We start from the raw sequence: 26,165 nt of genomic DNA on the forward strand, positions 1-26,165 counted from the left end.
ATTTACTCCCTTTATTCCCTCTACTTCTAGATTGCCTAGACATGAACCGTTAATGTTAAGTTTGTAGGTACCACTGTCTGGAGCTTCCATTTTAACATTAGTGTGGATTTTCTTGATGCTGCATTGATCTCTACTGATGAGTTGGATGAATTTTGTACCCTTGGTCATATTATCTAGGAAAGAGATAGTTTTTTAAAAAAAAAAAAAAATTATGGTTCCTTCACGCGTTTCAATTGTTGTTCTCAAATGTCAGAGCATTCACCATGGGCTAGCTGGTTAGTGCAGTTGTTGGTCACAGATGGCCAATAGTCCCTATTGCAGTTGTTGGTCACAATGCCCAATAGTTCATGACATTATGGCATTCATAGAAACTGTTACATCCCGCACTTTTGTACAAGGGATTCGTCGTGAATAAGTTGACCTAAGTCCAAGGAAAGAATCAACTTGAGAATTAAATAAAAGCAATCATATTGGACTTATAAGAGTTGCAAAAATTTTCAGAAATGATAAGCTCGTTGTACTCCCTCTCGTCGCGTTGCGTCGATTGCATCATAAGGGGATTAATATAAGTTAGGATGAGTTGTCAGAGCCTTATATCTTTCAGCATATGCATGATATACATATATTTTCTTTAGCCTGGCCACTTGGTCAGTGAGACAGTATTGCCTGGCTGCTTGGTCAGTAAGACATTATTGCTTGGCCGACGGGTCAATCAGAGATTATTGCCTGGCCTTATGGTCAGTGAGATTTTACATTTGCCTGACCACTTGGTCAGTGAGATGTATGATATTATGTTATTGCATTTTGATGTGAGACAGATCATGTGAGTTATTTCAGGGCATTCCTTGGCCTCCAAATTACTATGCTTTCAGTTTCAGTTTCAGTTATTCTATTACCTTACATACTCGGTACATTATTTCGTACTGACATCCCTTTTGTCCGGGGAGCTGTGTTCATGCTTGTAGGTGCTAATAGACAGACATATAGACCTCCCATGTGGGTGAAACCAGACATCAGCTGATTGGTGAGCTCTACTTATCTGGAGTTACCAGGTTTAGTTTGGAGTCCTTTTGTGTATACAGACATGATGGGTAGGTCGGGGCCCTGTCCTGGCCATGATATAGTTGTTTACTCTTTAGAGGCTTGTAGACGAGTCTTGTATAAATTGTGTTAGTGTTGTGGCCTTGCCAGCCCTTATACTTATTCATTTTGGTACTGTTAGTTGATGGCGGCCTTGTTGGCCTACACAGTATGTATATATATGTTTTGGGTGTGTGTGCCCTTTCAAATATAGCTAGCATTTACAAATGTCAGAATGCAGCCTTGTTAGTATTGTCTGTTTACAGGTAGGCCTTGTTGGCCTAAGTTGAGGGTTACCTATCGTAAGTTACAGAGTAGTTCGCTTGGGCTGAGTGTGGCACTAGGTGTCGGCCACACCTCTCCTTATTTGGGGCGTGAAAAACTTGGTATCAGAGCAGGTCTGTCCTAGGGAGTCTACAAGTCGTGTCTAGTATAGTTTTGTTTATATATGTTTTGTGCACCACATTATATGAGGCTACATGGCATTTAGGATGGTTACCTTCCTTCTTGTTCTAGATCGTGTGATTGAGCGGAGTTGTAAGAGTTCTTTCTATAACCCTTATCGTGTTTGTGATTACAGCGATGCCTTTTTCCAGCAGAGCTATGACTAGTTGGGTGATTGAGGATGAGTTGAGAGGGGATGCGAGTAGTACGCCCCCTATTGAGAGAGATCTGTTAGAGGACATGAGTGAGTCGCCTTTCCAGGTATCTTCGACTCTGATAGTACCAGAGGGGCTGAGGGAAGCTCTCATATCAGCAGTTCCACTACCGGCTCCATCTGATGAGGATGTTAGGAGAGTGGTGCAGGTGCTGATTTAGTTTGTGGCCTCCCAAGCATGGCGCCATCCCAGAGTAGCTTGTGTTGACAGCCCCCATGAAGGGTCAAGCAGTTCACAACCTTATGAGATTTTCGGTTAGGGATCGCTTATAGTTACACGATTTGAATCAGCTGAGGGTGATGAGAGGGCTAAGAGTGTTACGTCCCGTATTTTTATACATTGGGACAACCCGGATTAATTATGATAATTTAGAGCCAAGACTATTCCGGGATTCGAAGTCGGGACTTTTGACCTTTGATTTTATTTCGAGGCATAAGTTATATATGGAATTGTTGGCATTGAACACTTAGGAAAAATTTGGGACCACAATTCATAAATTGGAATTAAAAAAAAATCTTGCAAATGAGGCCTTGTGGCCCTCAAATGGTCCCACACATTGTGTGGCCAATTTTAATTGGTCCAACACATGTGTGGGCCATGGGACACATGGATAAATATTGTGGAAGCTTAAAAGATGACCTTAAGTCATCTTTACCACTTCAACACTTAGCAAATAAAACCAAAAGTTGAAGAGCTTCAACAAGAAGCTCACGGCCAAGACTAAGAAAAATCAACTCCATTTCAAGCCATCCCAAAATTATTTCTTTGTTGTAAACCCACTATTTTGAGGTCCCTAAGTAGCGTGGAAGCATCGTTGGAGCGATCAAACCATCATTTTTCATCTTTTGGAAACCCTAGGCTATTGGAAAGTTGAAGAAGAAAGGTAAGAACTCATTATGTTTTGTATGTTATAAAGGCTGTATGCATGTTGTAGTATGTTATAATGGAGGAAAATCATGAAATATGAAATGTTGGAGGTGAGTTGTGTATGTGGAGCTTGAGCCGTGTAAATGGGTGTTGTTGTGTTGTGATTGAAATTATGAATTAATGCCTAGTTAGTTGATTATGATCATTGTAAGGTGAAGAACAATTGAGAATCATCCATATATGTATATGTGTAGTGTTAGCCGAAAATGGGTCACCTTATGTGCCAAGAATTGAATTAGTATCGTTTATTGTTTAGCCGTCGTCGCCATGAATTCTATGTTGGAAATGAAAGTTTATTGACTCAAATTGATGTTGTAAATATTGCGGACTGATTTGGAAGTTGTTGTACATTTAATGTAAATTGTGTATTGATGAAAATAGCATTGTTAGAATGTAAATTGTAGATACGAACCATGATTTGGAAATGAAGAAAAAGTTAGGGGGGCTGTCTCGGTTAGGGGCTGTTTCGGGTAGCTTGGGAAAATTTATGGATTGTTGGAAAAATTGTATAAATTGCTTAGAATGTCCTGAAATGTTTTTGGTATGGGTTCGGGTTAGTATGTGAGCGTATAAGCGTCGATTTTGGCTTGAAGGTAAGTCGTCGAATTGAATTTATGAAAGTTGATGAATGATGGAAAAGAGAGCTATTATTGTTGTATTACCTTTCGGATTGATTATTAATGTTGTTAGGTTGGTTGTTGTTGTTGTTGTTGATTGATACGGCCGAGTTAAATTCTCGGGATAGCCTATTTACAGGGGAAATGCTGCCCAAATTTCTGTAGAATTAAGGGCGAAATTGGAATTTAATGCCCAAAAAGTCTTTAGCTAATGTTTGGCATTTTATGGCTTGTTTATAGATCGTGGGCAGCCCGAATCATAGGTTGGATTTAGCTTGAGTTTGGATCGTATTGGAGAGCGTTTGAGGTATGTAAAGTAACCTTTCTTTTGGCATGCCTTAGTTAAAGTAGGCCATGATGCGAGCCTCTAGGAAACTCTATTCTCGCAAATCCGAGCTTGTCTATGATTCGTATTTGTTTCCTTGGTATTCTTGGGCGCATATGCCATAACATTGATCTTTTTATCCTCGGAGTTTATGATTTGTAAAGATTTCATGAAAGTTGATTTTAGGTTTCAAAGCTTGTTCTTTAGCGATTCCAAAAGTTCAAACGCCCATAACTTCCTCAGAAAAGCTCGGATTGCTTTGAAATTTTCGTAGGAGTTTGTATGATATAAAATGAGTATGTTTTTTCATAGGCGGGCTCAGTTCGGGTCTATACTCGTCCGTGGGTCCCGCGACGCCCTTTATGTAATTTCGGTAACTTCGGGAAGAAAATGTTGTAATTATTGTTCCGATTTCAAATATGACTATTTTACTTATCTTTGGATTTATGATAATGATTTTATGCATATGATTCCTCACTACTCCGCTCGTGCCCTATGATTTCGTTCGCCGGTTCCCGGGCCGGTTCGGTTGTCGTGCGTATTATGATACATTCCGGTGTTATGCTGTGTTTATGGTTCACCGAGCTCCTCGCTCGAGGGCCGGGTTCCACATATGTTTGGCGTTATGCTGTGATTGGCGTTATGCTGTGTTGTGATGTGTGCCGGGGATTCGGAGATTTGAAACTTTCTGGTGTTATGCTGTGTTATGGCGCCATCGACAGGCGGGCGACCATATTTTCCTGTGCCCTATGCATAATTTATACTTTGGAAATAAACATTTTGATATTTTTGGGATATGTATTATTTTCCATACTTCTGATTCAATTACTGTTCAAGACTTATTTCTGTACCTTCTGCTTTGCATACTCAGTACATATTTCGTACTGACCCCCTCCTCCGGGGGCTGCGTTTCATGCCCGCAGGTACAGACGCACAGCTTGGTGATCCACCTGTTTAGGACACCCCCTTCTGCTATTCGGAGTGCTCCTCTCATCCCGGAGCTTATATTTTTGGTATATATACTTGTTAGTGCATTTATACATATTCGTTCATGGGTACGGCGGGGCCCTGTCCTGTCATATGATTCTGTCGGTCTGTTTAGAGGTCTGTGGACATGTTTGTGGGTTAGGGTCTTTCTGTATGAATGTATGTACATGTCGTTTGGGCGATCCCATACGCCGAGGCGGCCGGTCCGCATATGTTGTTTGGGCGACCCTATACGCCGAGGCGGCCGGTCCGCATATGTTTATATATTGCTTGGTTAGCCCTGTGTGGCTTTCGTTGGTATTTTCTGCGTGCAGGGTATATTGGATAGTCCGTAAAACAAAGGAAACTCTGCCGAAATTTTTCTGGAAATTACCTAAATTTGAAATAAAGCCTTGTCGGCTTCCGCCATATACTAGAATGAGTTGATAGAATTTGAGATAATATTTAATAGATGGGTTCGGGTGCCCAGATCGGGCACTAGTCACGGCCTACGGGGTTGGGTCGTGACAAAGAGGGCCAAGGTAGTTAGTGAGTACAGTGGGAAACAGTGTGGCGATGAGCTACGATGGTATGATCCGCAGGCTGGACCTTCACGATAGATTGTGCATGATCAGTGTTCTTAGGTAAGGTTGAGACAGGGTTCCCAAACATCGGTATCAGGGCCAGAGTAGTACAGATCGAGTGAGACCATCTCAACCATCTTGCAGGCAGTGTGATCGAGCACATATGGGATTGTGTCGTAAAGGTATAGGGGTTTGTTACTAGTGTGGCAGCCAAAGCCACAAGGTCCGCGAGTGCCCTAAGTTGATCAGTAAAAGTAAAGGCAAGGGAGCGAATGGAGCCCGGAGCCCCGATGCTGTTTGAGGTATGCTATTACTTTGTTATCATCATCTTTACCTCCTATAAACTTAGTATTGACCCATTTTATGTTCGAAAGTATCGACCTGACCCTTATTTTAGGGATTGCTTCAATGGCACTATTTGCGGGATTAGACCCTCTGATGAGAATAGGTTATGATTGTAAAGGTAAAATGCTAGTTAGATTCCGTGTACATGTTGGTAGGCTAGAAGAATGTGGAACTCCACCTGATGTAGTGGCAGAGTATGTAATGTGATTCCCCCTTCCAAATGATTAAGCTAAGTGAATCCTAAATTTATGATATTACGTTACTCCGATGACTTTACAAAAGTCTAAGTTTGGTGGGAAAAATGATAAGATGAAGCTAAGCTATGAAGATGGGATGAAAGAAGTTTTCTTGGAGGATTGAAGAAGGTTAGGAGAACTTACCGTCTCACGGTGAATCTCGTTGACATAAACAAGAAAGTATCTTATAAACTCGTGACCCAAATGGTCACACCTTGCTCAAGAGAGTGGGGATGACCCAGAACACTACTAATGAGGATGGATGATTTCAAATAATTCATTTTAAAGTTAATGAGGATGGATCATTTCAAATAAGTCATATTAAAGTTGGCTATGGAAATGTTTAATGAGAATGCGTAGAACGACGCTCCGAGAATAGTGACCCCAAGTTACAAGGGCTAGTACCCCTAGTAATAGAAGAGGTATAGATCCTTCGTCTAGTCACAAAGAAGTTATATCGCTGGCCATTGGGAGTTGCATATTATGGTGTTAGTAAGTCAAAGCATGACACAAACAGTAAAATAATATGACCCTTGAACTTATTGGGCAATATGACATAGTTATAAATACCCCTTGGGTAAGATTAGTTTGCTGGAGACAAGTGATGATGAGAAATTTGGGATAATCAAAAATAGTTGGGAAAGGTTCTGCGAATGGATAGCAAGTACGGAAGGAGTGACATGACGAAGTCCGAAGACAGGAACAAGTATGCTAATAATAGATAGGCAGACTGTGATGAGAAGGATAATGGCGAATCAAAGAGAATACGTTTCATCAAGAATTTGACAAGTTTCATCTACCTCACGTGATGTACGGACCGTACTTGACCAGCGTATTTTGATTCGGTCAGGTTTCTAAAGACTTCTATAAATTCATATTTTATGTTTCCATGGTTATATAAATATCATAAAGGTGTGGTTAAGCCAAGACAATATAATGACCCACAATGAGAAAGGGATAATGACCTGATAGAAAAGATGAAATGTTGAGTAAGTAGAGATATCTGCAAGCATCCTTAAACCGACTAAAGGCTATAAAAGATAAATGGAGTAATGAACTTACAACTCAATGTGATTAAGGAAATCTTTTCCCAGAGCGCCATCAACGGAAAGTCTTAACCATAAAGCCAATAAAAGAACTCGGATCTAAGTATGACGACCTGATTTGTATATAGTTGAACAACGGTATGTAATATTAAATCTTCCAAAATCTAGCTTGGACCTTATAAGGGATCAAGTCAACCATCCGTTCTTTAAGGTAAGTACTATCAAAAGATAATGACCAGGCATAATGTTTAAAGCTGCAAAAAGTAGGCCAGGATGTTTTATAATGAATAACGTATGATACGTAAATTAATGAGTGAACAAGTGTTAAAAGAGGGGAAGAGAGAAAGTCGCTTACATCCTCGAGCAATAGGAGAAGTACGAAAAAGTTTTTTCTTCTAGATCTTGAATGAGAATTTTAACGATATGATCTATGAAGTATTCACGGCTGAGGCATTGCAGTCATAAGAATTCTAATACTATGACCGATAACGAGGCTAATTTATAAAGGGAGTGATAGATTAAGTATTCTAAAGGTTCCATGTATTGATAAGCCTATATCATTAGAGTTGAGTAATATCGTAACCAGTACAACCAGCCGTGTCCCCGCAAGCGGATTGACTAGTGCGAAGGTTAAGAAAAAGGATTAGTCTAAAAGAATGTATCAATTAATCAAGTGGAGGTCTAACTAATGAATTTAGAAGATCGTACTCTTAAGATTCGGGACTTAATAGAGTCATCCTGCATATAGAAAGAAAAAGAACGTCAGGATAAATATCCCCTGATCGTAGTATCCATGAAGAATGTACTAAGATATATCAAGATGACTCATGGAAGTATTAATGGAACGAAATGAAAAAGAGCCTTATAGAGGTTGTGACCAGTGTATTTATTAATAGCAGTTAAAGATTGAGCATCAGTAGCCAATAATAAGACAAAACATTAAGGGCCCGATGAAATTGGGAGATAGGTAATATGGACCTTACTAAGGATTAACTTCGTCGTTATCATGAGTTGACTGTCCGATTGATTGCTAATAGGCTGGTTGGCCGACTTGTTTCTTGCCGATCAGAACTATCTATACGGTTAAGGACTAGGCGAGATTGTATAATTAAGAAGATGATTCTCCTTCATGGTGTCCTGGTTTTATGATACCAGATAGCGAAACTTGGGTTATAACTCAGTTCTGAAGCATCGTTTCGAAAATGGGTTTTGGGCACTCTAATTAGTCCCACTCTCAGGAAGATATGCAAGTCAAGCATATGACTTAAGCGTTCGATAGCATATTACAAAATTGCGTAACAGATCCTAAAAGAAGATGGAATGAACACCTATCTCTTAGTAAATGTGTGCGACAACGGCTATCGTGAAAGCATCAGAATTCTAGATGAAGCTCTAAAGAAGTGGAGAGGTAGAACCCCTATCGAATGATTGGAAGTGGGTAAGCCAGAGTAAATGAGATCAGATTTAAAGTATTAAGTCATGAGGCAGATAAGTCCCATGGCAAAAGATGTTGACTTCCTAGAATCGTCCATAAATGGTGTTCAGATGGATAACGACGGGACTTAGAATTCCAAGTCGATGATTCATGAAAGTATCGCCTATGGAAGATATGATAAGGATTGGTAGAACAGGCAAGCTTAATCCTAGATACGATTGATCGTGTGTTATGATTCAATTTTTTTTTTTTGCCAGGCGGCCTATGAGCTGGAGGTACCCCCGGAAATTTAGAACAGCTTATGCAGTGTTTCATATGTCAAACGCTTTAGACATGCATAAGAAATCTTTTCTGTGTTGACTCTGTAGAGGATGTCCAGATTGCAGAGAACTTTTTGTACCGAAGAAATTTCAGTTGCTATCTTAGACCATCAGATCTAGAAGTTTTAGGCCAAAGAAATAGCCTTTGTTATAGTATTGAGAAAAGTAATATAGTGGAAGAGATGATGTAAGAGGCGGGGAAAGACATGAAGTCCAAATATCCGTGTTTGCTTGAGATTTCAAGTTTACGTTATCATTAGTGCGATACGATTTCCCTATTCTTATCTCATATATCAAACTTATCTTGTGTACCTTGACACCGATATGATAGATGCAGTCCAGATTTTGACATTTGACAATTGAGGTGAGTTATGGCTAACCTTCTAAGTTCTGGATAGATAGATGGTCGTGTGAGACCAACGTATTATATTATGATTGTTATATAGCCCAGTGTGGCATTGGATGTGTTTTCTTCTTGCTGGACAGGTTTGGATAGTCCTGTTTACAGAGGAGACTCTGCCGAAATTTTTCTTCGGAATCTTGAGAATTAGAAATTTGGAATTATGCGACCTCAACATTCGAGGACGAATGTTTCTAAGGGGAAAATATGTTACATCCCGCACTTTTGTACGAAGGATTCATCATTAATAAGTTGACCTAAGTCCAAGGAAAGGATCAAATTGAGAATTAAGTAAAAGCAATCATATTGGACTTTTAGGAGTTGCAAAAATTTTGAGAAATAATAAGCTCATCGTACTCCATCTCATCGCGTCGCGTCGATTGCATCGTAAGGGGATTAATGTATGTTAGGATGAGTTGTGAGACCATATAAGGGTAAGTAAGACTTTATGTAAAGTATTTAGAGTGTATCTAAAGGTTTCGGGATAAAGAGAATTAAACAAATTAAGTTCGTCGAAACTCGGGAAAAATTAGGCAGAATTCTGGATAGGATTTTGGCCCAATTTTGGGGAGGTATATCTTCTAGTGTATAAGGAATTATGGGATGCATAACCTATTGAAATTCAGTTTCAGATAGTCTTCTTTCCAATACAACAGATAGTTCACAAATCAGAGAAGTACGGTGCCATGTACAACCCGTACAAAAATGTAGGGCCCGCCCATTGTGGGGGTACATTGAGGCGGTAGAGGCTCCCTTTTTGTATATATTTCGGTATATATTCATTTTAAATTATTTGAACACTTCTCCAGATTTCTCTCAACCCCAAAAACCCTCTCCAACCTTTTTCAACTAACCCCAAGGTAAAAATCAAAGATTAAAGTGAGATTGAAGTGCCAAGCTTGCGGATTGCTCGTTGAACTCTAATTCTCTTTCTTCTGGTGATTTGGAAGATAATTCATAGTGAATTAATCTCTGTGTTGATGTGTTCTTGAGCTCTTTAGGTAAGCTATCATCTCATCTTCATGTTTTTGCATTTATTTAGCCTTTAAATCACTTGTTAGAGGTGGAGATTGTAGAAGGAAGACTCAAATTGTGCTAGGACTTTTGTTGGGTTTATGAACTGTTTGGAACATATTATTGAGGTGATTTCCTTGTAAATTCTTTGTAAATGGATAGCAGTTGATGTTGTTATTGTGTTGTTGATGTGCCTCATGAAATTGGAAAAAGGGAGTGTATAAGATATCGTATACGAGTGTATATTGGACTATTTTGGTATATATACACTTATCTGTAGATGATTAGAACTCAAAAAGGATTGAAGGAGGTATTAGTTACTATTGTTGGGTTGTTGATTGAGTTGTGGATTATGGATAAATAGGAGAAATGTTGTCCGTTTCATTTTACAACCAATTTATCATTTGATATACGTGATGTATGAGCGTCGCCTAAGTTCATATATGTATTCCTTGTTACAGGATTGGCGTACTAGTTACGACAAGTTCATTGTTGGATCATATTGATGACTCGAGGTATGTAATGGTTGTCCTTTCTGTCCTTGTCATGATTCCATATATAGTAAGAGCTTAATGAGTCTTATGACTAGAAACTTGTCGAGTAGAGCTCGTCTTAGTGATATATAGCTTCCCGAGTATTGTGTTGTACCTTTCGTAGGGATTCTCATCCCCTTCTTATGTCCCTGATGGTAGAAAGAATAGAGAGACATGTCACAGCTTTATACTTAAAACATGATATGCATATATTTTCTTTAGCCTGGCCACTTGGTCAATGAGACAGTATTGCCTGGCCGCTAGGTCAGTGAGACAATATTGTCGGGCCTCTTGGTCAGTGAGACATTATTGTCTGGCCAACGGGTTAGTGAGACATTATTGACTAGCCTTATGGTCAGTGATATTTTACAGTTGCTTGACCACTTGCTCAGTGAGATATATGATATTATTTTATTGCATTTTGATGTGAGACAGATCAGGTGAGTTATTTCAGGGCATTCCTTGGCCTCAAGATTACTATGCTTTCAATTCAGTTTCAGTTATTCTATTGCCTTACATACTCGGTAGCACTGACGTCCTTTTTGTCGGGGTCGCTACATTCATGCCTGCAGGTGCTAATTGTCACGACCCAACTCCGTAGGCCGCGACTAGTGTCCGTGCTGGACACTCAAACGTACCCAATAACCCAAATTAGCAAACGACAGAATATTTTCAAATATAGAAGTCGCTTGGCGTTAATAATAACCATAAATGAACCGACACCGTACATGGAAGCCGATGAGGCTGTCACAGATCATATCATACCCAAACATATACAGAACCCACACAAGTATGTCTACAATGCAAGTATGTATACCTGCCCCCTCACATCGAGGCACGGCGAACAATGCAATGGAATACGCTTGAAAACATATCCTGGCCCGGGCTCAGTGTGGGAAACATTGGGGCATCCACGAATGGAGTAGTGAGAGACTAAATGCAACAAAATATCACAGATTTCCAGAGACTCAATGAGGCATATCGAATGACAAATCGAATCAATGAAGTCGGACAGAATCATAGTAGGTGTATGTCGTATGTCATAATGAGTTACGGAAGAATAATCCTTCTGGGATCATTTTCATATTCCAAAATAGTCTACGAGGCTCGAGGGAATCATTAAAACAATTTTCCTTAGTAGTTAAAACGATAGTTAAAACGTTTCATTTTTATATTGTTCGAAAATAAGGCAATAGTACAATAAGAGAGCAAAGCGGGAATAGTGGAGCTAAACGTAATACAAAAATATTGTACCTTTACAGAGACTCAATATAGTATCCAGAATAAGTATCATTAGTGGTTGGAAACGTAGTTAAGACGTTTCCTTAAAAATTGCTTGAAATCAAGTTACAAAGGACCATAAGGGTAAAATCGGAAATAGTGGGCCCGCCTCGGGACAAACAAGGCGGCGGGCTCAATTTACGTATTTTAAACTTGTGGGGTCATCTACAGAGGTCTTAGGGATGTTCCATAACTTTCTAGGCAGTTTGGAGAAGTTTGCATAATTTTTCAATAAAGTATACTTAAAGGGTTCAATCATATTGAACGAAAAAGTGATAATTTCAATCGCGGATTCCGACGGGCAGAATATCTTCCGAGGCCCGAATCCGCTTCTAGTATACCTAGGGCATGCCAAAATAAGGATCGGGATAGCTTTACATACCTTTTACGCACTTTACGCCTTTCCAAGTTCACTTCCCGTTTCGTCCAAAATCTGCAAATGGTCACATTTACCAAATGTTAACCATAAGGCTTTAGGCTTAAATCTAAAGTCAACACTTTTCTACAGAAATTTGGGCAGCATCTCCCCTATACATGTAACGTCCCCGAGAATTCAACTCGGCCAAAACAATCAACAACAACCCAACAACAACATCAACAACAACAACAATCATTATAAACACAATCTAACTTAACTAGCTATCTTTCCGACATAATGTCATAACCTTCATTTCAACTTCAATTTCCAAACTAATCTCAATGGTTTCTCATTCACCATTAATCTAGATCATCACAATATAATTTAGAAGCATTTCATATCGTTTCCACAAAATATTCATACGATATATAAAATATACAACTTTCCACCAAAGTCATAATTCATTCAAAACTTCTAACCTTTGACATACATATTCATAATATGATTCCTTCTTCCAAGTTCATCAATAACCATCATAATTTGCACCCTAACAACTTCATTTTCATAATGTCGTAAGATCATACCTAAACGACATAAGCTTCTACATTCCATTTCAATGCAAACTTATATCATTTTACCTTTATTTACATTGCAAGCATCACAACAACACAACTAACATATTAAACAAAATTTGATCCAATCTCATTTCCTCAAGGAGTGCCACACGGCCAAGTGCCCCTTTTACCATTTCAACCAAATTAATTTAACTTACATTCTCAATATAAATTCCACACTACTCACAACTAAAATACAACATAAATTCAACTCACCATGGGTATACAACCATATACATACACGGCCACATAACATATCACATACCCTCTTTGCAAACTTCCATTTTTCCATACTTTCAACTCATTTCCATATACTACAACACAAACAAACCTTCATAACACAGCAAGGAGGGATAAATTCTTACCTTTTCTCTTCAACTTCTTCACTTAATTAAGTTGTTATATTGAAGAAACAAGTGCTCCTTCCTCCCAAACAATTGCACCAAGTTATAGAGGACCCTTAATATAGTGGGAAAATCACAAAACAATAATTTTTGGAGGGAGAATTTTTATGGTGATTTTCTTGAGCATAGGGCCGAATGGCCTTTCAAGGTTTGCTCTTGTTCTTCATCTTTTGTTTTCTTGAAGCTTCTCTTAGATAAATAATGAATATATGGTCCTTTATATTAATTTGGCACATGGAAAAATTTATTAAAATTGTGGGCTTGGACCATGCACATGGCCGACCACCCTTCTCTTATGGGCCTTAATTCCATCCAATGTTTTTGAGCCCAATGACTTGTGGATCACATTTTGTAATTCCCGAAACTAATTTCCGAAATTCCAATTTTGCCCTTGGCCTTCCTCAACACTTCCACACCAATATTTTTCATGAACAACACCCACATAGATTAATTCAAATCAACATATGACCTTATTCCTTACAAATCAAGATTATTTCGAATTTTCCCGAACACGCAAAAATACGGGATATAACATCCTCCCCCTTTTAGAACATTCGTCCTCGACAGAATATTTTCAAATATAGAAGTCGCTTGGCGTTAATAATAACCATAAATGAACCGACACCGTACATGGAAGCCGATGAGGCTATCACAGATCATATCATACCCAAACATATACAGAACCCACACAAGTATGTCTACAATGCAAGTATGTATACCTGCCCCCTCACATCGAGGCACGGCGAACAATGCAATGGAATACGCTTGAAAACATATCCTGGCCCGGGCTCAGTGTGGGAAACATTGGGGCATCCACGAATGGAGTAGTGAGAGACTAAATGCAACAAAATATCACAGATTTCCAGAGACTCAATGAGGCATATCGAATGACAAATCGAATCAATGAAGTCGGACAGAATCATAGTAGGTGTATGTCGTATGTCATAATGAGTTACGGAAGAATAATCCTTCTGGGATCATTTTCATATTCCAAAATAGTCTACGAGGCTCGAGGGAATCATTAAAACAATTTTCCTTAGTAGTTAAAACGATAGTTAAAACGTTTCATTTTTATATTGTTCGAAAATAAGGCAATAGTACAATAAGAGAGCAAAGCGGGAATAGTGGAGCTAAACGTAATACAAAAATATTGTACCTTTACAGAGACTCAATATAGTATCCAGAATAAGTATCATTAGTGGTTGGAAACGTAGTTAAGACGTTTCCTTAAAAATTGCTTGAAATCAAGTTACAAAGGACCATAAGGGTAAAATCGGAAATAGTGGGCCCGCCTCGGGACAAACAAGGCAGCGGGCTCAATTTACGTATTTTAAACTTGTGGGGTCATCTACAGAGGTCTTAGGGATGTTCCATAACTTTCTAGGCAGTTTGGAGAAGTTTGCATAATTTTTCAATAAAGTATACTTAAAGGGTTCAATCATATTGAACGAAAAAGTGATAATTTCAAACGCGGATTCTGACGGGCGGAATATCTTCCGAGGCCCGAATCCGCTTCTAGTATACCTAGGGCATGCCAAAAGAAGGATCGGGATAGCTTTACATACCTTTTACGCACTTTACGCCTTTCCAAGTTCACTTCCCGTTTCGTCCAAAATCTGCAAATGGTCACATTTACCAAATGTTAACCATAAGGCTTTAGGCTTAAATCTAAAGTCAACACTTTTCTACAGAAATTTGGGCAGCATCTCCCCTATACATGTAGCGTCCTCGAGAATTCAACTCGGCCAAAACAATCAACAACAACCCAACAACAACATCAACAACAACAACAACAATCACTATAAACACAATCTAACTTAACTAGCTATCTTTCCGACATAATGTCATAACCTTCATTTCAACTTCAATTTCCAAACTAATCTCAATGGTTTCTCATTCACCATTAATCTAGATCATCACAATATAATTTAGAAGCATTTCATATCGTTTCCACAAAATATTCATACGATATATAAAATATACAACTTTCCACCAAAGTCATAATTCATTCAAAACTTCTAACCTTTGACATACATATTCATAATATGATTCCTTCTTCCAAGTTCATCAATAACCATCATAATTTGCACCCTAACAACTTCATTTTCATAATGTCGTAAGATCATACCTAAACGACATAAGCTTCTACATTCCATTTCAATGCAAACTTGTATCATTTTACCTTTATTTACATTGCAAGCATCACAACAACACAACTAACATATTAAACAAAATTTGATTCAATCTCATTTCCTCAAGGAGTGCCACACGGCCAAGTGCCCCTTTTACCATTTCAACCAAATTAATTTAACTTACATTCTCAATATAAATTCCACACTACTCACAACTAGAATACAACATAAATTCAACTCACCATGGGTATACAACCATATACATACACGGCCACATAACATATCACATACCCTCTTTGCAAACTTCCATTTTTCCATACTTTCAACTCATTTCCATATACTACAACACAAACAAACCTTCATAACACAGCAAGGAGGGATAAATTCTTACCTTTTCTCTTCAACTTCTTCACTTAATTAAGTTGTTATATTGAAGAAACAAGTGCTCCTTCCTCCCAAACAATTGCACCAAGTTATAGAGGACCCTTAATATAGTGGGAAAATCACAAAACAATAATTTTTGGAGGGAGAATTATTATGGTGATTTTCTTGAGCATAGGGCCGAATGGACTTTCAAGGTTTGCTCTTGTTCTTCATCTTTTGTTTTCTTGAAGCTTCTCTTAGATAAATAATGAATATATGGTCCTTTATATTAATTTGGCACATGGAAAAATTTATTAAAATTGTGGGCTTGGACCATGCACATGGCCGGCCACCCTTCTCTTATGGGCCTTAATTCCATCCAATGTTTTTGAGCCCAATGACTTGTGGATCACATTTTGTAATTCCCGAAACTAATTTCCGAAATTCCAATTTTGCCCTTGGCCTTCCTCAACACTTCCACACCAATATTTTTCATGAACAACACCCACATAGATTAATTCAAATCAACATATGACCTTATTCCTTACAAATCAAGATTATTTCGAATTTTCCCGAACACGCAAAAATACGGGATATAACATCCTCCCCCCTTTAGAACATTCGTCCTCGAATGTTAGACTGGTCCTATAGGGTCTGTAAGTACTTCGGGGGAGTTTCTTTTACGGCCCGCACAAGTGATATACATTCGCCTTGAATATAATCAAGTAAGGAATTTAGATTACCTGTGGGCATAAGAAATAAGTGAGGGCACTTCTTTTTCATTCCGTCCTCTACTTTCAAGGTCATTGCTTTTTACCATAAAACCTTAACAGAGGGGGTATATCTTTAGGGCGTCATTTCTGCGTCTGGCGATTCAGAATAATTATAGATTGTTCTTCATTAAAAAATTCCTCCGTCACTTGAATATCATTCACTGGAAATGTTCTGGAGGGATCACCAACACATTTACGGAACATGGATACATGAAATGCCGGACGTACCGTTTCCAGATCAAATGGTAGATCTCGCTCGTAGGTGACATTCTCCATCCTTTAAATAATCTGATAAAGCCCGATATATTGCGGACTGAGCTTACTCTTTCGCGTTACACTTTTCATAGGCGATACTTCAAAAATACCCTATCGCCGACCTGGAATTCCAAGGGTCGACGCCGTTTATCTGCGTATGACTTCTGACAACTCTAAGTTGCTAATTGTCTCCGTCGGGTAAGTTTCACTTTATCAACGGCCTGCTGGATCATATCTGGACCGATAAATTCTGTTTCGCCAGTATCGAACTAGCTGATCAGTGACCTGAATTTTCTGTCATACTAAGCCTCATAGGGCCATCTGAATGCTAGAATAGTAGCTGTTATCATAAGCAACTCGATCAATGGCAGGTGGTCATCCCGGCTACCTCTGAAATCAATAACACATGCCCGCAACATATCTTCTAGCGTCTGTATAGTGTGCTCGACCTGTCTGTTGCTCTGAGGTTGAAATACTGTGCTCAGACTTATCTGAGCCCCTAATCCTTCCTGAAAATAAATCTTCAGAAATTAGTCATAAACTGAGTATCTCCGTCAGTGACAATAGATATAGGAACTCTGTGGAGTCTCACTATTCCTTTAATACATATAGCCTGGCATAATCCTCAACTGAATAAGTGGTTCTGACGAGGAGAAAATGGGCTGATTTTGTTAGCCTATCAACCATACCCCGTATGGAAATCATACTTTCGTGGGGTGCGAGGCAAACCTGTAATGAAATCCATATTAATTATCTCCCGCTTCCAAGTCGAAATTTCCATTTCCTGAAACAGTCCACCCGGTTTCTGATACTTAATTTTAACTTGCTGACAATTTGGGCACTGGTCAACAGGCCTTACGATGTCGGGCACACATAATCTGCCTCGGTATAACAATACTCATCCGGTAAAACTTCGAGCTGGATCTTTTCCTTGTCAAAGGTCGTATCTCTGTACGACACCAGAATAGGATCCTCAAACTGACGCTGCTTTACCTTTCCCATGATCGATAATTCGGTAACTTCTTCGGACGAAATTCCAATATCTTCAGAACCGACCAAACGGACTCCAAGGCTAGCTGACTAAAGAGTTTTTACAGACCAATTCTTTATTTCTGAATGTACGCCGGTCAAGCCGTCCGTAGACTCACGACTAAGTGCATCTGTCACAGCTTTAACTTTTCTAGAGTGGCACAAAATATTAACATCATAATCTTTCAATAATTTGAACCATCTTCTCTGCCGCGGATTCGGCTCCCCTCTTTTTAGGGTTATACTCCTACCATATTCATGTCTTTTCTTTCTGACCTGCAACTTAATTTTCTCTTCGAGACATTAACGGAATCACAAGTATATAGTACACAATCTTATCCGATAGCTGGTACTCAAGTAATATAATTAACGTAATTGTTTATCTCATAATAATCACATTCTTCCTTCATACCCATTCCTTACCTGTCATTCTATTTGCTCGACAATCGAATCATTCGATATTCACATAATTCATCATTTCATGCCATAAGTTTTCCTTCGCCCTGTACTATTCCATTTTTGTTTGCTTTCGCAATTGACTTCATACTTTGCCCGTCGACTCTTTCAGAGGCTCCGCTTAATTACGTTTCTCACGGTTCACTTCTTCTAACATTTGGATCTCCTTACCTTCCACTCGATTATTCTCCTTTCTTTCTAAACATCATTGTATTAGGATCTTTCAATCCCAACCGGTAGCAAACCGAGTATCAATCGATTTCGTACATTGATACCACACCTTTCCCTTTTTCTCGTAAATTCTATCCAGTTAATGTTTCCCGTATGTTACAACACTGGCTATTAGGGTTCACCAAACAATCGACACAGTCATAAATGGGGGCCCTACGCATACATATATATATATCACTACCATTTCTTTTACAACACATCTTCAATCACTTGTTCGAATTTACTCTAATTTCAGGGTTGCGCTGCTTTTTCTTTCTTTTTAACAATCTAACCCGTCTCAGCTCGTGTGACCCCTATAAAGTTTCTAACCATTCCACATATCCTAATTCCCTTTAGGTTACCCCGAATTTCCTATTCGTCTCTTATACCTATGTTTGCAAAAACTTTTGCACCTTTCCCAGGGGGTCACCCATCCCAGAATTGCTCTGGCCCTGGCACGCTTAACCTTACAACTTTAATGCATTTAGGCACGTTAAGACCGGTATAATTACATCAATTGCCCCGCACAGCCTTTGTCACGTAATTTAAGACAAATCGGGGTCTTAACAACTTTTCAAAATGTTCTCGTAGCGGGTCCCACCCCGACCTAGCGAGAATTCTTTTACCTTTCTGACTATATGGTTACCGTGTCGCCCCCTGTAAACCCTCAATATTTACCTTCATGCATATATATGTTTCTAGACAGCCCACGAGTTTAGATTTTTATTCCACAAATTCCATCTCCAACCAGTCGAGGAAAACTGATAAAATATTACTGTAGGGTATCTTCCGACTACCAGCAAAAGAAGCTAGAGTTCGACGAACTTCGCGGAATCTTTTAGTACATAATTCACCTAATTACCTCCACGTTTATATATATATTTGAGTCGTGAGCGAACCGCTCAATTCCTGACTGCTTGTCATACACTTTGTATTCTCCCAATTAGAGGAAACTTGATCGTCGGACATTTTTGCCCTTCACATGGGTTGTGCTAAAACAAAATGGGCTGGAACATTTTCCTGGTCCCTCCAACTAAATTGCGAATTCACTACTCGTATATGTTTTCTCGAGATAAAATTTTTCCGATAAGGGTAATGCTTCTCACAAATGACATGGAGGGTACCTCTTAAACTTTTAACCCAACATAAGAGATTTACCCTATCGGTATCGACTTTCAAGACATAAAATACATATTAAGAATTTATATCTTATTTTCCTGTTTATATTTCTGGAAAAATTTGGGCAGAGGTTTCTCTGTATTTCTTACTATCCCAAAACCTGTACACAGGAAATACCAACCATGCCTCACAGGGCCAACACATATACTTATATACGTATCATATCATATCGCATCATAGCCACACGGGGCTAACAATTTCAGATAAAAGTATAAATATGCCGAGGCTTACCTCACATGCCCAACTCAAACTGCACCTACTACACTTTCCTTTTTAATTTTCAACTTTATGTTTCAATCGTATTCCAAACACCTTACCCAACATACATCTTTCATATCATTGCTTACCTGTGTACTGTGTAGCTTCCAATATCATCAGTCGCTGTCTTACGTCGATACCGTTCCCCAGCTGCAATCAAGGGTTAGTAAAGAAAGGAATTAATTTCCTACAGCTGGCTCTATCGCACGATCTAAGAATCAAAGAAAGGTAACACCCTAAATGTCCTGTAGCCTCCTGTTTATAGATGTGGTGCACAACACACCGATAAACAAGACTCTACTAGACACGGCCTGTAGACATTCCGAGGACGAACTGCTCTGATACCACTTTTGTCACGACCCAACTCCGTAGGCCGCAATTAGTGTCCGTGCTGGACACTCAAACGTACCCAATAACCCAAATTAGCAAACGACAGAATATTTTCAAATATAGAAGTCGCTTGGCGTTAATAATAACCATAAATGAACCGACACCGTACATGGAAGCCGATGAGGCTGTCACAGATCATATCATACCCAAACATATACAGAACCCACACAAGTATGTCTACAGACCTCTACAGATCATAACAAAATCATAAGACGGGACAGGGCCCCGTCATACCCATGAATAGCATACATATATATAATAGCGACGGACTGTACCAATATATAGGCTCTGGACAAAAGAGCGCTCCCAACATAGCAGAATAGATGTCCTAGGCAGGCGGTCAGCAAATCTGTCTTCTGTACCTACGCGGCATGAAAACGCAGCCCCCGAAGAAAGGGGGTCAGTACGAAATATGTACTGAGTATGTAAAGCACAGAACGTAGTAAACAAAGTCATAATCAGAACAGAAGGTACAGAAAATGGACAGAATATCCAGATTAGCAAAATATTGATCATAAAGCATAAATAGTATTTGATGAAAACATATGTCGTACCTGGTCCCAATACGGAACAAGATCATAACCGAAACAGGACTTACAGAGAAGTGAGTGTGACCTCCGAAGTATCAAATGCATATTTTCAAAACATGAGGAGTGTGTTCATAAACATATACAATATCATGTCCGGCCCCTGCCAAGGGCTCGGCGAAACAGAACGTGGCCACCCCCCGACGCTGGTGCCACCATACATAAGGAACAGAGTAGGGGATAACCCCGTAACATAACATATCATATCATATCATATCAGATGGCCATATCAGATCATATCATATCAGAATGTGTGTACATGGCACAGCATACTCCAAAACCCATGTACATATATACCTTCCCCCTCACATCGAGGCACGGCGAACAATGCAATGGAATACGCTTGACAACATATCCTGGCCCGGGCTCAGTGTGGGAAACATTGGGGCATCCACGAATGGAGTAGTGAGAGACTAAATGCAACAAAATATCACAGATTTCCAGAGACTCAATGAGGCATATCGAATGACAAATCGAATCAATGAAGACGGACAGAATCATAGTAGGTGTATGTCGTATGTCATAATGAGTTACGGAAGAATAATCCTTCTGGGATCATTTTCATATTCCAAAATAGTCTACCAGGCTCGAGGGAATCATTAAAACAATTTTCCTTAGTAGTTAAAAGGATAGTTAAAACGTTTTATTTTTATATTGTTCGAAAATAAGGCAATAGTACAATAAGAGAGCAAAGCGGGAATAGTGGAGCTAAACGTAATACAAAAATATTGTACCTTTATAGAGACTCAATATAGTATCCAGAATAAGTATCATTAGTGGTTGGAAACGTAGTTAAGACGTTTCCTTAAAAATTGCTTGAAATCAAGTTACAAAGGACCATAAGGGTAAAATCGGAAATAGTGGGCCCGCCTCGGGACAAACAAGGCGGCGGGCTCAATTTACGTATTTTAAACTTGTGGGGTCATCTACAGAGGTCTTAGGGATGTTCCATAACTTTCTAGGCAGTTTGGAGAAGTTTGCATAATTTTTCAATAAAGTATACTTAAAGGGTTCAATCATATTGAACGAAAAAGTGATAATTTCAAACGCGGATTCCGACGGGCAGAATATCTTCCGAGGCCCGAATCCGCTTCTAGTATACCTAGGGCATGCCAAAAGAAGGATCGGGATAGCTTTACATACCTTTTACGCACTTTACGCCTTTCCAAGTTCACTTCCCGTTTCGTCCAAAATCTGCAAATGGTCACATTTACCAAATGTTAACCATAAGGCTTTAGGCTTAAATCTAAAGTCAACACTTTTCTACAGAAATTTGGGCAGCATCTCCCCTATACATGTAGCGTCCCCGAGAATTCAACTCGGCCAAAACAATCAACAACAACCCAACAACAACATCAACAACAACAACAACAATCACTATAAACACAATCTAACTTAACTAGCTATCTTTCCGACATAATGTCATAACCTTCATTTCAACTTCAATTTCCAAACTAATCTCAATGGTTTCTCATTCACCATTAATCTAGATCATCACAATATAATTTAGAAGCATTTCATATCGTTTCCACAAAATATTCATACGATATATAAAATATACAACTTTCCACCAAAGTCATAATTCATTCAAAACTTCTAACCTTTGACATACATATTCATAATATGATTCCTTCTTCCAAGTTCATCAATAACCATCATAATTTGCACCCTAACAACTTCATTTTCATAATGTCGTAAGATCATACCTAAACGACATAAGCTTCTACATTCCATTTCAATGCAAACTTATATCATTTTACCTTTATTTACATTGCAAGCATCACAACAACACAACTAACATATTAAACAAAATTTGATTCAATCTCATTTCCTCAAGGAGTGCCACACGGCCAAGTGCCCCTTTTACCATTTCAACCAAATTAATTTAACTTACATTCTCAATATAAATTCCACACTACTCACAACTAGAATACAACATAAATTCAACTCACCATGGGTATACAACCATATACATACACGGCCACATAACATATCACATACCCTCTTTGCAAACTTCCATTTTTCCATACTTTCAACTCATTTCCATATACTACAACACAAACAAACCTTCATAACATAGCAAGGAGGGATAAATTCTTACCTTTTCTCTTCAACTTCTTCACTTAATTAAGTTGTTATATTGAAGAAACAAGTGCTCCTTCCTCCCAAACAATTGCACCAAGTTATAGAGGACCCTTAATATAGTGGGAAAATCACAAAACAATAATTTTTGGAGGGAGAATTTTTATGGTGATTTTCTTGAGCATAGGGCCGAATGGCCTTTCAAGGTTTGCTCTTGTTCTTCATCTTTTGTTTTCTTGAAGCTTCTCTTAGATAAATAATGAATATATGGTCCTTTATATTAATTTGGCACATGGAAAAATTTATTAAAATTGTGGGCTTGGACCATGCACATGGCCGGCCACCCTTCTCTTATGGGCCTTAATTCCATCCAATGTTTTTGAGCCCAATGACTTGTGGATCACATTTTGTAATTCCCGAAACTAATTTCCGAAATTCCAATTTTGCCCTTGGCCTTCCTCAACACTTCCACACCAATATTTTTCATGAACAACACCCACATAGATTAATTCAAATCAACATATGACCTTATTCCTTACAAATCAAGATTATTTCGAATTTTCCCGAACACGCAAAAATACGGGATATAACACTAATAGACAGATATATAGACCACCCCAGTATGGGCTACTATCAAATTTAAAATAATTTAAATAATAAAAAATATTTTAAATAATATAAGCCAGCTTTTTATCAGTGTTTTAAAAGGCTTTCTCGAGGCGAGCCCTGGGGCAGGACGTACCAAAAATGCCCCGGGGCGATGGGTTTGGGCGAAAGTCTCCAAAGGCGTACGCCCAGCAATTCGGGGCGTACGCCCGGACGTTTGGGGCGAGTTTCTTTTGTTGGGGCGTGTTGGGGCGTAAGCCCAGAAAACTTCTTCAAACTAAAACGAAATTTGTTAAATAAGTCCTTAATATAATGCCCAAATTCTCAAAAGTCAACATGTAATTACTCAAATGTTTTAAAAAGGAACTGGAACATTAACTTTAAAAGTCAAGACCTTTTTTTATTGCTAGAATGCCTAATATATATATTCTTTTCCAATTATTTATCTTGTCTTTTACTATCTCAAAAAAGTAACGAGCAGTCACTTGTACTTGTAAGTAGCATATAATAGATTGTTCTAATTAGTTTTTTTGTGGGGGTGGAGCATATATATATATATATATATATATATATATATATATATATATATATATATATATATATATATATATATATATATATATATATATATCACTTATTTATAGTTTTCTTCAATTTTTTACGTTATTTCACCTATTTAAAAGTATTTATTATAATTATATCATTTTAGAAAATACTAAAAATTAAAACCCCATGGGGCTTATGCCCCGTGCCTCGGGGCTTATGCCTCACTAAGGCAGACGTAAAACGCCCCGCCTTACGCCCTCTCCTTTTAAAACACTGCTTTTTATGAGAATCATGAAATGAAAACTTATCGGCCCCAATTTTTTTTTTCAGAGGATGTTTTTTTTTTAAATTTTATATAGGGAATTAATAACTTTTATATTCTAATGGCTTGTGTGCTTTCAATATTGGACATTAATTCTCCCAAAAGGAAAATGATTGTTTTAAATATGAAGACAAATAACAATACCTTTTTCATGATTGTTTTAAATATGAAGACAAATAACAATACCTTTTTCCCAAAAAAATACAATAGTGTTCGAAAATCATAATACAATATATACTGATAGAAGTACGAAAATTTAAAAATTTAACAAGCACATATATATCTCGTTTATGGATTACTATCAACTTTAGAATATTGTAAACATAAAAATATATTTGAACAGCAAAGAAACTCTCTTATAATTCCAAATAAGTGACATTTTGTATAAAATTGATCTTTTGTATACTCTGATGATATCATTAAGAAAATTTCTATTGAAATATTTTGACCAAACTTACTATTCTCATCCAGATATTTTTTTCTTTTAAACATAATAGCAAAATATAAAGACATACCTTGAAAAAATGATGATATTGTATGATATGTAAGGAAATATGTTGACATTCTTTTTTTTTTTTTCATTCGCTTCATTGGTATATGGTAGATTGGGTACCTAACAGTAATATTAGAACAAATTAACTCATAATTTAAATTGAAGAAATTGATGAATGTAATGACCCATTAGGTCGTTTTGGTTGTTTTGCCTATTTACACTACATAATCCTTCCCTAGTTACTTTATGGTATATTTGGCTTGCGGGGATGGGTGGGGCGTGTCCCTAGGCATATTAGTGAGTTTTGGGTAAGAAAAGGAGTTTTTGAAAATCCATAAGGAATGGATTGACCACAGTCAACATCAGGGGTAATGAGTCTTTTTGGATGTCTCATCGATTTCATTAGGGTCGGATGTCGATTATGACTTAATGGAGTGGTCGGTCCAGTTCCTAAGGGATTTGGGGGGTATTTTGGACCTTTGGTTGAAAATTTGGCTTTCTAGAAAATTGGATTTGACTGTGATCAAAACCGATTCAAGATGACCTGTTTTGAGATTTTTGAGCAAGCGAGTGAGTTCGTAGCGTATTTTATAGATTGAAATGCATATTGGGTTTGTGTCATGGGGGTTCCAAATGAGTTATGGGTACCAGATAACAAATTAGTGAAATCCTCTTTTTTCTAGTTTCAACTGTTGCTGGTGTGCTTAATCACAATCGCGTGGCTCTATCCGTGATCGCGAGGCGCTGCACAATTCCTCATCACGATCGCGATGTCTTGGGCCGCGATCACCATGATAGGCCCCGCGATTGCCAGAGAGAAATGACTGGCCGTATTTAAAATCCTCACTTCGAACATTATCACGACTATAAGGCATGGCCTATAGCATGTGTGTACCAGGTATGAGAGTGCCCAGCGCATTGCATTCATTCATTCATCTGATTCATTTAATTTCCTATGTGATTACATGATTACTTGTTGGATTGGGTGAAACATGAATAAATGGTTAAGACTAAAGGGATTCTAGCTTTATTGTTCCATTAGTTGTTTGTTTTCAATCCTTATATACTTTATGCGTGTTTCCTTCGTTGTCGCCCTATGATACCTACGGAGTACTAGTGATTTTGTACTCATATTACTATTGCTGCACTTTTCGGTGCAAATACAGACATGTGTTCTAGTTCCAGGTCTCATGGCTGATCTTGAGGTTGTCTTATTCCAGATTCTAGGGTAAGCTATAGTTGGACCCACAGCCCTGGATTCTCTCTTTATGTTATTCTGTCCCTTTTCATTCCGAGATAGCTTTCTATTTCTGTATTATCTAAGACTTGTTATTTCTATT

The 26,165-nt window shown here is 38.3% G+C and overlaps 1 long non-coding RNA gene across 1 annotated transcript; it reads left to right on the forward strand.

Annotated features, from left to right (window-relative positions):
• The first annotated feature begins 2,251 nt into the window (after positions 1-2,251).
• Positions 2,252-4,805, forward strand: LOC132626488 (uncharacterized). The gene is made up of 3 exons (XR_009577339.1): positions 2,252-2,622; positions 3,524-3,590; positions 4,532-4,805. It is a non-coding gene; the product is annotated as an uncharacterized LOC132626488 (long non-coding RNA).
• The last annotated feature ends 21,360 nt before the right edge of the window (positions 4,806-26,165 follow it).

The sequence above is a fragment of the Lycium barbarum genome, chromosome 2, assembly GCF_019175385.1.
Source record: "Lycium barbarum isolate Lr01 chromosome 2, ASM1917538v2, whole genome shotgun sequence".
In the NCBI taxonomy this organism is placed as follows: domain Eukaryota; kingdom Viridiplantae; phylum Streptophyta; class Magnoliopsida; order Solanales; family Solanaceae; genus Lycium; species Lycium barbarum.